Consider the following 15827-nt stretch of genomic DNA (forward strand, 5'->3'; position numbering starts at 1 on the left):
TAAGGAGCACTCAGTATGAGGTAGCTCACTTTGGTATTCTCTCTGCCAGAAGTCACAAGGTTTTGCCCTCAAGCAACACTTGCTAGAGTGACATCTTTACATAAGCCAGTTACCCTCCATAGTTTATATCCTAATTTTAGGCTGTAGGAAAGGATGTGGCATAAGCCAAAGAACTGTTAGAGTGGGTATGTTTGCATTCCTCTGGTGATCACTATGTAAATGATTGCTAGCCCATGGCTGGACGTTTCTTCAATCAGCAGTCAAGACCCATCCACTGTGCCATCCCAGGATAGACTTTGCTGTCCAATAAGACCAATTCTGACCTTAACTGTATACCTCCACTCCATTTTTTTAGTCCTGTAGCCTCCGGGTCTCAACTGAGTCAAGTTTGGACCTTGGCCTAAGCTCTTATAGAAGTACAAGTACTAAATGAATGAGAATTATTTTTTTGGTTCTTTTCAGGTTATGAGGTTTGGTGTGTAGCTTAATTTTTCTTCCATAATTTGGTTAATTGGTTTATCTTGTTTTATAGAATACTTCCCCTAGTTTTCCATTTTTGGTTTTCCAGGATTGATTGTGCCTCCTTGTGAATAGTGACAAATAATCAAATGTAAAATCTTTCTAATGTGTGTAGCATAGCATAGAAAAGTAAGCACTGAACTGACAATGAAAATACTAAGGTATGAGTTCAAGACCGTCCACAGTCAACTTTTACCTTCAGAAATTCATTTACCCCTTGAGGTCCCACATCATTTGAACTGCTAGATGCTTTTTACAATTACTTCTGGCTGTTACAGTTACTTCTGTCTGTTACATCTGATTCTGTACAACCATACAGTAGAAAGTTGACTGCTTTGATGACCTGGCTATTTAAATAAGTCAGTCAGGAAACAAAATATATAATTACGTTTCAAATGAATGTTTTCTGGTATTTGGGCTTACGGTAAATGTTAACCCATTAGATAAATGTCTGTTGTCACTTTTTGTTGGATGCTACAACATATTGATTACTACTAAGAAATTAGGATTTTTGCCCTTTTCTACTTGGAGCTTTTCTTATGACTAACTATGAAAGTATAAAAGGCAGTCCTTGTTCTCAGCTAAAGGTTGTGCAAAAATTAAGAATTTTGTAAATATTTAGAAATTATTTAATTCTCTTACTCGTTTAGTTTTATCCACTAATTTATCTATTTGGTGGGGAAGGGGAGATTTGCTTTTAATTCCTCCAAAAAATGTTATACCACAAATGATATGTAAATGATATATACTCCAGGAGTTCTAGTAACAGAATATTATAATATGCCTTTTTAGATCAATTATTCTTGAAATAATTAGAGCTCCTCCTGCCCAAGGTGAAGGCCTCCAGCGGCCAGTCTGCCAGAAGTCTGGAAATAGAGGAACAGGTGAGGTGAAGATGAAGCGGAGATGTAGCTATGTGATCTACTTCACGACTCACCTTGGATCCCCTTCGGGTCCAAATCTCAGTAGTTTAATCAAATGTCTGCTGCCATTAACAGAACAGAAGTACTGGATAACCAAGTGGAAATAACAGATGCCAGAGCTACTTCTGTAACTAACTCACCAAATCGAATCATCAGTCCTTGCACCCTTGTCTTATTTAATACAAGGAGGAGAGGTCATGCAGACTTTCCAAAAGGACAAAGCCACAGTGAAGAGGAAGACAATCTCCAGTTTATAAAGCTTTCTCTTGGAGTGTTTTCTTTTTCTGCCTTCAAAGGGTCTATTTAAGAGATAGTAGTGTTTACTGCTACAGAATGTATCACAAGATAAGAAATGAAAAATCTATCTGCCTTACTGCCCTCCTTTTCTTGCTCTTTTTTATCTTTTATTTTTCTCTCTTTTGTCAATTATAATACTTCTCTGATAGCTGGTAGTTGAAACCACAAGCAGGTATAAAAGATGCGTACCAAACTTTTAGCAATAAGTGTTAGGTAAGTAGCACTGTGATTATCACAGGGACTTTAGAAACCATTTAACCATGCATTTTTGCAAATTGAGATAACACTTATCAATAAAAAGTGACTCTCAAATTGGTAAAGCCAGAGAAGATTTTAAGAGGACCTAACCAAAAGCACTGGATCTATATAATTTGCAGAATGCTGTGAGCTTTTTTTGTATATTTGCAGTAATACTTATCTTTTTCTCTTTGACCTCAATAGAAAAACAGTGACTGAAATTTTAAAGAGTACAATATTTTTTTAATGTTCTGTGACATTGGGAATTAAATATACTCTTAACTCTAGAGGAGACTTTCTTTTCTGTAGCCACAATCATTTTATATTGAAAAATAGAGCCAGGCATTAGCCAGAGGTAATTAATTAATTAATCATAGGTACAGTGTGGTCTTGTTTTATATTACCCTTGGGGAGGGGGGAGAGTGAGTCTTTACAAGGTGATTGCTTTACACTTGAGTTCACAAGAAATCAGGGTTCTTTTGGTGGTTTAATAAAATCAGCTCCCTTGGATTTGGGCCAAGATTGACCTATCACATATTGAAATCTTGTCTACAACATCATAATGTGTTTATATTAGAAAAGGAATTGCCCTCATAGGGAAAAATGTTCAGACAATAGAGAGTTCTGTGTACATTTCTAGAATAAAGATAGGCATTTGTTAGTTTAACAGGACCTGCTGATAACTTGATTGTAATATTATTAGGTGGACATGTAAACTGAGTCCAAGTCCTTGTTCCAAAGTGAAATTTGCACATTTGTGAAATTAAACACATCATTATCATTGACTGGATCTCTCAGTTCAAAACAACAAATGGCTAAAACTGTACTGTGCAAACAGGACCTTAATAAGGTTTGTGAGAAAGCATTTATTGCTAGTATTATGTTTCCAGTTATTTTAGTACAGAGGCAAATGCTTCAGAGAAAAGACACATTACTAAAGGTTTTACCAGCACTCCTGGCAACTGCTGTAAAAAGTATGTCTACAAAGTGTCCACAGAGTCTTGAAGAGCTTGTCAAGATTCACCAGGAAACTACCGGCTGGTTTGTGTTTCTGTCTCTGCTGCATAAGGTCAGAAGCTATTCTGTGAAGTCTCAACCTCTTGGTCCGAATTAGTCCAAATTTGACAAAGCCATGCCCTAGAGTTTAAGCACTTCGGATATGGAAAGAAGAATATACACTTTGGGGAATAAAAGGTTTAGTCCATTGTTGAGTCAAGAAATACTATATTTAGAGCAAGAGATCCTAATATTGTAAAGCGAAAGAAAGCTTCATGAATTGAATCATAACAGTTTTCCAAAAAGAAGATCCTATTACAAAAAAAAAAAAAAGATCCTATTACAAGGGCAATACCACATATCCACGTTCTGTGTTATCTACTAGAAAGGTAAAACTTTTTCTTTAGTTAATACAGCATTTTTGTGTACTGGTCTTTTGTTCTTGTACCGATTCATTACATTTAAAGTGTTTTGACAACATGCCAAAGAACAAAGGTCAGCTATGCATGATTTGACCAAGATGCTGCAAATAGTTATTAGTCCTTTTCAGAAACTAAAGAGACTATTTTTCTGACAGTGGATGGAAGATCGATAATGAAATGGTTGGCAAAACTGTAAAATTATTCTAGAAATAATCATGTGGAATCTAAAATGGAAAATCATAAATGGATCCTTCTGTGACGTTTGTAGATATGACTTAATAGATTTTTTAAATTACAGATTGGGTATTATGATAAAAATGTGGAATGCATCTGCAACAGTGAGTCCAGGGCTTGGACTAGCTCATCTCTTAAATCTTAAAACTGAGGCTCGCGGAGAATACTATGACTTGCCCAAATCACAGAGCCAAACAGTGGCAAAGCCAGAATCAGAACCCAGGACTACTGGCTCCGATCCAGTGCTCTCTCTACTTCACCACCGTCCACCTCTTAGGTTTTTTTTTTTTTTTTTCCAAATTATTCTGACACACTATCAATGCCAAGTGTTTCTTTTTCCAGAACTATGACTTTCACTACTAGTGTCGCTGCTGATTATTTCATTCGTCGTATAATAAGCTTTCCCCAAAGTACACTCAGCGAACATATTCCTGCGCCAGCCTAAATTATATTCTAGTTTCCAGAATGTGCTGGAGGGGACTCGAGCGCGCAGCACATGTTGTTTACAGCGGGCGCAGATTTAGCTGTGGTACAATCTGGGTTGGGCATGAAGATTATTGACCCACCTGTTGTTTCATCAGCTCTTTAAAAAAAATCACTCTTTATGATCCTTCTTCAGGTTAGTGATTGTCTTCTCTCCATCATGGTCTCCAGCCACCAACCACAGCAAAAACAGCTGTCATGAGGCTACTCTGCACCTCAAGTGCAAAGGGCTATATGTATGACGTACTTACTCAGAAATCACAGTAGAGGGCCAGCTGCTTCCACAGGTATTTACAGAGTGTTACCAGAGTCTTCCGAGGCTCCATAAAGCTCTACCTTTACTTGCAAAACCCATTTGACCCAAGACCTTAAGGGCTTACTTACACTCTCCCACAAGATTGCTCACTCAGATTAGCTTCGATTTGGGTGAGGAAAAATTAAAAGCAAGCTAAGAACGAGAGAACAGATTATGTCCCTGTTATCTACCTCCCTTTTTCCCTTTGTACTAATACCTCTCAGTCCTCACTCTGTGTCAGAATCAGCCAGTTAAACTTTTCAAAAATAGAGATGCCTAGGCCCTAACCCCTGAAGATTTGGTTTCAACTTATGGGGATGGCAGTGGGAGGGAGGGGTCAGTCTTTAAAAAGTCCCCCCAGATGATTCTAATGTGTAGCCAAGGTGGAGAAGCCCTGTTCTATACGTGCAAATATGACAGTGACCACGTGAAAGCTGCATGCTGGCCACCATGGGGGTGGCGTGCGGTGGGGCACAGTCTATATGAGAATAAAATGACCTGGATATCCAGCCTAAAGAAATGATAAAAAAAAAATGGATAATTGGAAAAAGTCAGGGCATCTGAATTTTTTTAAGGCATTCTGTCTGGGGTATTTGTATAACTTTTAAACTAGTGAAACCTTTTTTGTTTTTATTTTTTTTTTAATTCCAATGTAAGTAACATACAGTGTTATATTAGTTTCAGGTGTACAATAGAGTGATTCAACAATTCCATACATTACTCAGTGCTCATCATGATAAGTACACTCTTAATCCCCTTCACCTATTTCATCCATCCCCCACCCTCCTTTCCTCTGGCAACCATCCATTTGTTCTCTGTATTTAAGAATTTGGGTTTGTTTAGTTTTTTTAAGTCTCTTTTTTCTTTGTTCGTTTGTTTTGTTTCTTAAATTCCACATATGAGTGAAATTATATGGTAGTTGTCTTTCTCTGACTGACTTATTTCACTTAGCATTATACCCTCTAGATCCATCCATGTTATAGTGAAATATTTTTTTTATTCTTGTTTTATTTTTTTAAGATTTATTTATTTACTTCAGAGAGCTCGTGAGGCAGGAGGAGGCAGAAGGAGAGGGAGAGAGAAACTTTAGCAGACTCTGCCCTTAGCCTGGAGCCCAACTTGGGACTCGATCTCATGACCCTGTGATCAGGACCTGAGCTGAAACCAAGAGTCAGAAGCCTAACCAACTGCACCCTGAAATCTTTTTTTTTTAATTTAAAAGATTTTATTTATTTGAGAGAGAGGCCAAAAGCATGAGCAAGGGGGAGGAGCAGAGGGAGAAGCAGACTGCCTGTGGAGCAGGGAACTCTATGCAGGGACTCGATCCCAGGACCCCAGGATCATGACCTGCACCAAAGGCAGCTGCTTAACCAACTGAGCCACCCAGGTTCCCCCTTTTTTTAAAATTTAATATCATGCATTCAAGAATTCTTAAGAAATCTTTGGCTTTCATAGAGGGAATGTGAAAAATACTGAAGTTATCTAGAAGCTCTTTGACAGTGGAAATTTTTTTAAAGAGAGTTTCCAGAATTTAAGAGTATTCTCATACTTTTTTCCTTCAAAGACTCTTAAGTATCCTTTACTGTCATCACTTCTTAATTTATTACACTCTGCTAAAGTCAAAAGTCACCCTATATATGCATTATTATAACCATGCTCATAAATGGCTTTGATTGGCTTTGGATGTATCCAAATTTGTCTTCCCAATATGGACCACATTCATCTGGTCTCCCTATAAAATATGGATTCCTCCAAACCTGACTCCAAATCCCATGTGTGCATTTATATATGCACATACATCTTTTAAGATTTACATTGAAAATACAATAATATTTAGTGGCTATGGTAATTTATAATCCAATATTCATTTCCTACCTCTACCCTCCAGATATTTGGTCTAAATTTATGGTTCTCAAATGCTTTGCCACACATTAAAATCACCTGGGGAGCTTTTAGAACTCTTTGTGCCCCAGGCTGCATCCCAGGATCTCTAGAGGTGGGACCCAGGTATCAGTATTTTTCTCAAAATGCAGCCAAGGTTGATAATCACTGGTCTAAGTCCATTGTTGTAATCCTCCTTTTCCCTGATTAATTTCAGGATAAATATGTGGTCCAATCTTTACTAAGGCATGAGAAGTCTCTTGAAGGGCTGCTGAGAAAGTTTCCTTAAAAAAAAAAAAAAAAAAAGATATAAGAAGGACTCTCTTCTTCTGGGCATGTCTGATCTGAATCTGCTGCCACCATCTTATGACCATGACAGAAACTAACCTAAGCTTAAAGGGGCGGGGGGGGGGGGAACTGGAGTCTTTTATTATATCTTTGAGCCACTATATTACCTTCTTTAGAACCTGACCTACCTCTGGTTCTCCTATAGAATGGAAAAAACAAATTACCTTATTGTTTAAACGTGCTTGAGCCAGATTTTTTTGTTACTTGTACCTAAAAGCACCCCGACAACACTGGCCATACTTAGGTCACACAATTTTGAGTGTTATCCAGGAGGTGATGAATTTTTATGCATGGTGCCAACACTTTAGTCATCCAGTCGTCCTTGAGACCCAGCATCAATCCTTAGATACCAGTGAATAAGACAAAGTTAGTTGACCTTTGGAAAGACATTGCCTGAAAATTGCCTTCATTATTATTAAATGTTCATGCAGTCTTTTGAAAATTATAGCAGCTACTCATGAGATTGGTAATGCTATTCTTGGAAGAGCATTCACTTATGTAGAAATAAATGCAGAATCAAACCGCTCTACCCCAAAAAGCTGCCCTAAGTCCAAGGCTTGCTCACTGTTGGCAGAACCACAAGATAAACACCAATGCATATCGTGACTCATACAGAAAATATATTCCTCAATTTTAGAACTTCCTCCACATTCATATAAGGTTGTTTCAGCAAAAGCTCAATAATAATAGAAGAATAAAAATGAAAATGAAAACAATGGCAGCATTTATTCACGTATAGTAAACCTAAGTTTTAAAGTGAGGCAACCTAATCTTTTTTCCAGTGAGAAATGCTAATCCATGTATTTCAGCCTTGGCCCTTTCCAGTCATAAACCTGGTTATAGGAAAAGCTTCATAAAAAATAAATACTTTAGTTTTTGATAATTCCCACAGCACGGCATTCCACCCATCAGGCCCAACTTATTCTGAGTTGTTGGCTTACATCAGTTCTCTAGAAGAAAGATGAAGAAAATTCAAATTCAAACCGGATGGTCCATATCACATGGGGGGATTGGGACAGTTGATTTACTCATATAATCTCTTTAAACATCTACCAGGAGAGGTTCTCAGACAGAATTTATTGCCTCCTCTTGCCATCTTTGGACCTACAAAAAGCAAAGCGAAATCCTTCTATGAAACCTGAAACTCCAGTCACTGGTTTCAGCTATAGCGGAAATCTGCCTCTCTACGGGGTTTCCATCTGTTTGCCATCAGAAAGGACCTTTTTGGGGAGCCACAGTAAATGCAGAGCACCCATTCCTCCCTGTGGGTTCTGGAGTCTTGAATTAACGTTCTTAAGATCAACTGTTATTAGGATTGAATAATGCTTAAATTTTCCCAGAATGAGAAGGTATATAGAATTACATTGCTGTAGCTTTTGTTTTTATTTATGTGGGTTCTCCTATTTTCTGTAAACTTTCCATGTGATTCTGAAATTACTTTGCAAATGTTACCAAAATAAGAATTCCGTCACTGATTTTTTTTTTCCTTTGGAAGAAGAGTTTTCTATATAATTTTATGTAGTGAACTGCTTATAAAACAGCTGGTATTCGAAGCAACTCCTTCCGCGGTCTTTAGGTCTAAAGTTGTTTAAAAATAGAAATTTTGTGTCAAAAGGCTATTTATTTACTTTTCATTAAGGGTCAAGAGAAATGATATACAAAATTAAAACAAAGAAAATAAAGTATTAATGACAAGAGGTTTCAAAATTGAGATCTTCTATGGATCGGCTTCAATACAAATAATCCACTGTAAATAACTGGGGCTTCACAATGGTACCAAGCTATACCTAGCTGGGGATTGAGTGTATTCACCCAGCAACAAATGCATAATGGTCGCCTTTATTACTGAGGAAACAAAGCTTGAATTAATCACACAGGAATGTTTAATAAGGGAAAAGATTTCATGAAGATCAGCCTTTTTCTCATCCCCATCCTCCCCTACAGGTAGTCCAGCTTTCACAGTGCCCGGACAAAAACAGACTCTCCATTATATTCCTCAAGGAATAATTTATTAAATTTGTTTTTATAAATTGGACTTTCTGTGTTTATGTGCCATTTCCTCGGAGAAGGCTGACTCTAAGGATGAAATAGAAATAACATCACTTTTCAATATTCCTCAAGTCCCAATTCCTAGAAAAAGACATGAATATAAAGGTCTTTTTATTCCTTCTGTCAATTACCAGTTTGTTTCAATATGGTTTTCCTGGAGTTCAGTATCAAATGAGGCACGGTCCCCAGTGGGCTACAGAGAGGTAAAGTTTTCCTCACCTCACTGGGGAAAAGGAAATATGAATATTGAACCAAAGAACTTTGAGAGAATGGAAAGGGGAATGAAGGAAGATTCATGACAGAGGGGAAGGCATGAGGGAGAGGCCAGGCGAAGAAAGAAAATAAAAAAACTTGCCTTTGATGGAAAGCTGAAATTCTGACTACTATATTTACATGACTTAAACATGAAGTATATTTACCTGAGTATCTCCTAAAGCATGGTAAACGCATGCGATAATTAAATGAGCTGAATTTAGCTCGCACACAGAAGAACATTTTTTTAATAGCCATATACTTATTTTATTATATTTGTATACACACACACGACACATCAAACCTGAAATTTCATGAATTCTATTGCATGAGATGCGGCTAAAATAAAAAAATTACTTGACTGAAAGAAAAATATTAAATAATAAGACACAGTAAGTACTTAGCTGTGTCAAGAAGCATGTCAGTAGTACTTGAATGACGAGAGTTTAAGAAAACTTAGTTTAGACAAATGGAGCACAGAACTCCGTGTGAGGGTGTGGAAGAACCCTACTCTCCACTGAGCAAAAATGGGTTTTTTACCCATAATTGACTCAGTATTTGTCAAGGGCTTCTATTTTCCAAAAGCTAACTTCACACTTTAATACAGAGAATTTTGCCACCTACTGTGAAAATTTCCTCAGTAGAATGTTGCCTAACAAATTTATGACCAAAAAAGCTTAAATGTTCTAGATCTCGGTTTCCTTGGTTGAAAAACTGAGATTTAAATACTTTGCTTTCAGGGATCATTTCTATAGTTTGAAAAGCTGAGATTTAGGTATTCACATTTCCTTACAATTCTAATCTGTTCTGATTCTATGATTTTTTTCCCCATTTCCCACAAACCTAACAAGTTTGTGGGAAACCAACAAACTGACTTTTTGGTGGATGATGAATCCCACCAGTAGAGGGGGCCTCGCTCTGCTTGAAAAGTGCTCTGAAAGGCCGAAGGGGTGGTTACTGCACTCAGAACAGGATCGCCCTTTCCTCTGTTTGCTTAAGATCCTGTGGCTTTTCTCTCAATTAGTAATTTTAAAATGAGACCGCCGGCCTGTGGAGCAGTCTGGAATGTGCCAGCACACTTCAGTCTCAGATCCAGTCAAGTTTTCATACGGATCTGGTGAGCCGCGGTACAACACATCTAGCTAAAATAGTGAACGTTCTAATTGTTACCACATTTTTCATATGTGCGTAGTAGTACCTTCGGGCTGACTAGGCAAGGGTCCAGTTGTGTTCATTTTGAGTTGAATTCCAAGTTCTGAGTTGGAAGGATTTTTAAGAGCATCTGTTCCAACTCCCTCATATCACAAATGAAGGACAGATATTCAAAGAACTTATTTCCCATAGAAAGATAATAGTGTGGAAATAGAACTATTCACAGTGTATAAACAAAACAAGTCATTTGTAGCCTGCTTAGTCCTGACTGCCCCTAGGAGCTGTGTGGCAGCCCATTTAATCTTTGGGTCTCAGTTTCCTTTTCTGTAAAATAAAGGCATAGAACCAGGGAACAGCCAAGATCACTTCAGCTCTATTAGGCTCTCTGCTTCTAAATGATTATTGCTTTGGTTTCCATTTGCAGGCAATTCTAAGGCTTCTTGTTTGCTTTATTGTTCATTCATCCTCATTAAGTTTATAAATGTATTTTACCTTTATGAGTATAAAAGGAATTAAAATGCAACTGCAGAACAAAAAGTTAAAACTCCATTGTGAATGCAACAATCAAAAATAGAATCCAGACAATAAGAGAAGGTAGAAACGTGAAAACAAGTTGGAGTATCAAGGTTGTAGAGCTATGAATGATTTGTCTTTAAAAAAAAAAAAAAAAAGAAAATGTTTACCACCATTGTGTAATAAACAAAATTCAAGAGGATGAAAAAGGCCATCTAAAAGGCAAAGTCGAGGTTACCAAGTATCAAGCACAGCCAGCTAGAGATTTTAAGAGGTGGAATGAAAGCAGTCAGCAGACCCTCAAGCCTTCACCCCCAGGTCCCCCACTTCTGGTGTACTTCAGCCTTGCAATAAAGCTTCCCATTTTTCAGGATATTAAATTCGAGTTCAGGGAAAGCCAGACATCATGTAATCACAGTTTGGAATTACAGTGTACATCTAATAAAAGCCCACAGAACTTGCCAAAAAAAAAAAAAAAACCCAAACCTCAGAATCTTTTAAAGAGCTATGTGTTTGCTTAGGAAGAAGGGAGGTGGGAAAGAAATCACATGTAAGGGGAACCTTTTCACAGAACCAAGGCAACTCCAGACCAGACACAGATCCTGGCAGATAGCCTGAAATAAGGACCCCCTCCTCTGAAAGAAAAGGAGGAAGAGGAACAGTGAAAAGAGTCTCCACCATAGACTGAAGACACCTTTGTTCAGACTGGACCCTAGGGAGGTCCGCCCCACACGTTTCCCCTGCTGGCATCACAGCTCTGTGGAGAAGGCCAAGTTCTTTCTCTGATTGCTACGTAAAATGAACGCAGGAAAGTTCTGATGATTCACCCAATTACTCCAATCACGTTTGAATTAATTCTCATGGAGACACAGGGCCAACTTTATGGGTGGCTGTGTGGTCACACAAGGCTCTGCACACAGAAGGGTCCCCATGCTAGGTTTAATCCTCTGCTGTCACTGTTTTAAAATTCTTAGTGATTTATGAACAAAGGACCCCGCATTTTCATTTTGCACTGGGCTTTAAAATTGACGTAGCTGTTTTTGGCTGGGCATTTTTATGAGGCTGTTCATATTACTGCATACTTTTCTGACATTGCTGCAACATTTTTGACATGCTTAATCATGGCCTAAAGCACTTTGAGAGTCTTGTCTTCTTATATGTCCCATACGCAGCCTGTGGGCCTTTTCCATAAGGATTCATCCTCTGGCCCTCAAAAACTCCAGGTCAGAGCCTGTGTCGCATCAGATGCCGCCCAGCGTGCCTTTTGTCTCTTCCCCCAAATGTCCAGAGTCTCAGTACTCTTTCTATGTGGGTGCTCTACGAATATACTACCCTCTTAGAACCAACATGAAAAGCAGTTGAGGCCCTTATAAGACTTGGCCTGGGGCAAAGGTGAGTGTGAACTCTGGCTCCTCTGAGCGCTCCATGTTGTCCTCAATCTGGCCTGCCTGCGGCGAAAACAAAGCAGCTCAGTGTGCTACTGAATCTTGCTCAAACCTCTGTGGACCCTTAACACTTGGTCTTCTGCTGGTCAGATGCTTTAAGGCCAAAAGTGGTTCCTTCAAGTGGCTAAAATACAACGATTTAAGGATAACTCTGGATTCCAAAAATCCATGGGCTACAGCAAGAACTGACAACCTTCCCACCCCATCCACATACAAAAGGCCTGAGGAGGATGGGGGATGGCCCTGGGGTAATATAGCTCCTTTAACATTCCAGCAATCTTCCCCTCCCCCAACTGAAGGCAGAGCAGAAAAGAAACAAAACACCCTTGTGCACAAAAATGGGGCTTATAGCCTCAAGCGGAAGGGGGAAGGGGGAGAAGGTGGGAGAGAAGAGGAATCACACCTTGCAAATTTGGGAAATACTTCTCAATATCAATTTACATTGTATCATCCCTGAAAATTAACATGGCCACTGGGTGAGACTGGCAAACACAACATAAGAGGTGAAGGAATGAGCATTCTTGCAGCTCACCGTGGTAGAAATAATGAAAAATCAATCTGACCAGTGGACTTCAGGCCTACTACCCTTCCCCAGGCAACAGGGAGCCCTCCTCCCTGGCTGTTTTGTGAGGTTTAAACAGCAGGGGGCATCACTAATCATTTTGTGAAGACCCAGATGGTTTCTGCAGACCAAATCACAGGGAAGGGATGGGAATTGAGTTTTCACAAAGGAAATGGGTGTGCACATGAAGGCCAATGAGCTGGTTATGACCCAGGTTGAGAGTGGGAATCTATAAGGGGTTTTCTTCTTCTGAGAAGGCCTATATCTTTACAGGGCATCCCCTTTGAGATTCAGGGCAAAGCCCCAATTAGCTGAAGTCCTGCCTTTTCCTCTACTGTTGAAGCGATGGAAAAGTTTTCCCTTCAGCTCTTCTAGGTTCTTTGGCTGGCCTAACAAATTGACAAAAGACAGATTAACAGGAAAAAAAAAATTTAATCATTTGTATGGGAGCCCCATAAAAATATGAGACTCAAAGGCAGGTCAGCTAATTGTATATGCCATCCTGAGCTACGGAATAGGATAGGGGCCTGGGGCTTGAGAGGGGAGAAGGGCAGTTCTCAGGAAGATAAAAGAGCAGATGAAATTAGATGTTTGCCATGCCATACAGACAGGTCAGATAAAAAGTTATCTCCAGTAATAGCTCTCTTTCTGGGCCAGGCCCCCTATCTTAATTCTTTTAGGCAGTTAAGGAAGAGGTAAAAGTGTTTCCTGAGTCTGCTGGGTCTTCATTGCTTTCAGCTCAAAATAATCCACATGCCAAAGTGGCACGTTTTGGGGTGGCATATTCTGCTCCCCTTCACTATATGGTTCTTTTCAAAACCATGGAACCTTGGATGGACTCAATGACAGAGTGTCAATCTCTGGTCCAAGGGAGGGACATCGCCTTATGGAGGAGACCAGGACTCAGAGGGCTTAAGAGAGCAGGTAAAATGAGGCTCTCTCCTTCCTGCAGCACTGCCTTCTGAAAGAGAGAAGTGTTGAGACTGGACACTTGGGTAACCAACAGAAACTGGCCCACTGTCAAGGCCTAATAGGGAAACTGCACTGTTTCTGTTCACCTTCGAAAGGAATTCTGTGGGATGGGCATTCTGCATCAAATCACCATCCAATTTCTAAAACACTGATGACAAAGAGGGTCTTAACATTTCCCTCAGCTTGACAAGCCTTTGGAAATGTAATCATCAAAGGAGAATAGCACCCCCATCTCCCAGTTCCTGTGGGAGAGTAAAAGCCTAACTTCTGCAGGCACCTTGCTCTAAGCTATAAAACGACAACTCGTAAAGATACGAAAATTTTCTTTTGGTCAAGTCAGTTAGCAAACACAGATGGCCGATGATCATTCTCTCAACCCCAATGCTTGAAGAGTTTACCGCCCTTTGTTGCGGTGGAGTTGAGTTCAGACTGAGTTCTGGCCTCTCTTCCCTAGTGCAACAGCCTTGAATAAAGTCTTCCTCGCATGTTTAATTTTGGCCCATGCAATTTTTGCTTTGACACCAACAATGTAAATGCTGTCAACCAAAATGTGTTGTGTTCCTGCAAATCCTGACTGCTTTGCAGATGAAAGATCAATGAGGCAAAGTGCCCCTTGGTTTGTGCATCTCCCTGGAGGACCTTGGGAAGGTACATCTGGGTCAAAGCCGACCCAGGAAGGAGGGATGTCACCAACCACTCTCCATAAGTGGCACATCTTCAGGGAGCAGGAAGGGGTCAGCTGGAACTGGTCTGCTGCTGCCCAAAGTACAGCCTTACTAGATTTAACAGAGCCTGGGAGAACGTTCACCTCACACCAGGCACTGCTCTAAGCACTCTACAAATAATAATCATTTAATTCTTACAATAACCCCGTGAAGCAGATTTTATTAATAGTCCCACATTTTCAGGTAAGGCACATCTCTGGCACCACAGAAAGCTTAAGTAAACTTGCTCAAGCTCACACAGTTGGCAAGCCAATAAGCCTGGCATTTTGATTCCAGCAGCAATGGTTTTTGTTTTTTTTTTCCCCCAGCAGCAAAGTTTTAATGCAAAATTCTGCAACTAGAACCAAAGAGCACAAAATCCCAAAGGCATTGTAGCGGGCCCAGTGAGACCTGATCAGGAAACGCGGTCTGTTTTAAAGAAGTCTCCAAGTCTCTACCAGAAAGCAGCTCTCTATTTCGGAAGGAAAGTGGCCCATGACAGCCCGTCCAGCATGCACCCACCATGTCCTCTAGCCTATAGGATGGGACTATTCTGCACCAGCACTCCACCATTTCCTAAGGTTCGAGAGATTCCTGTATAAAAAGTTCTGTAGATCCTTTCTGTAAATCTGCTTTCACAATGAGCACAAGCCAGGCAGTTCCAGGAGAAAAACCTCTTTTTCTGCAAAGGGTTGTACAGAGGTGGCAGTGTCTGAGAACGACTGAACAATATCTACGTTCTTTTCCTCCCTGCAGTTCTGAAGCTCAGCATGACCTTGGCTGATCTCTGCAGTATATGCTTAAAATGAAGTGGTGGCTTTGACTGCCATCAAGGGCAAACGAAATTCACATTCAGTGTGCAGCTTTTCTCTTCTCCCCTTTGCTCCCTTGCAACCTACTTGCCTCCCTTGCTGCTTCAGGAAGTGCGAGAGAAGTCCTTTGGCAGAGTGAATGGATGCTTGCACAAAAGAAAGCGATTTGAAGTTGCAGCTTCACTGCAACTGCACAAAAAATGGTCCCTTCTCTGGGTCCCTGAGACATGCCCCCCCCCTTGGCAGAACCCCAAGAGGTCTCTGCATGGCCAGTCGTGGGCCAGGGGGGAGGAGACCCGGGCTGTGGCACCCAGCTCACCACCTCATCACACTCTGAACCTTCCTTTTTCCATCTGTGAAAAGTGACTCACAATATCTGTGCTTTGTACTCTCCAGGGCTATTACGAGGCTCAAATGAGATAATGTATGTAAAGCGCTTTGTAAACTGTAAAATACTCTACAAATGTAAGGGATTATTATAAACCACAATACAGCGATGTTTTATGCTTTTATAAAACTACTGGCTGGAACTGCAGGAAGGGGAATCCCTCTGGTGATTTTTATTTTGGAAACAGGAGGACTTGGGTTTGCTTCTTTGCCAGGAATTGAATTCCTGGCAGCAGCTGTTCATTCCATTTCGCTGGGCGACGCACATATGGCCGCCGCGCGCCTCCTGTGGAGCTGACAATATGTACTGCTTTGTCTGAGCACATCAAGGAAAAGCGTCTTTT

The 15827-nt window shown here is 40.1% G+C and overlaps 1 long non-coding RNA gene across 1 annotated transcript in view; it reads right to left on the reverse strand.

The window, feature by feature from the left end:
- Positions 1-6807: 6807 nt before the first annotated feature.
- LOC114225218 (uncharacterized) overlaps positions 6808-15827 on the reverse strand; it is a 45161-nt gene continuing 36141 nt past the window's right edge. The window contains exons 2-3 of the long non-coding RNA XR_003612519.2: positions 7577-7739; positions 6808-6976 (exon numbers count right to left, since the gene is read on the reverse strand). This is a non-coding gene — a long non-coding RNA (uncharacterized LOC114225218). The remainder of the gene's footprint in view (positions 6977-7576; positions 7740-15827) is intronic.

Source organism: Eumetopias jubatus, unplaced genomic scaffold (assembly GCF_037043125.1).
Source record: "Eumetopias jubatus isolate StellerSeaLion01/CBP00866 unplaced genomic scaffold, mEumJub1_p1.0 scaffold_3, whole genome shotgun sequence".
Taxonomy (NCBI): Eukaryota; Metazoa; Chordata; class Mammalia; order Carnivora; family Otariidae; genus Eumetopias; species Eumetopias jubatus.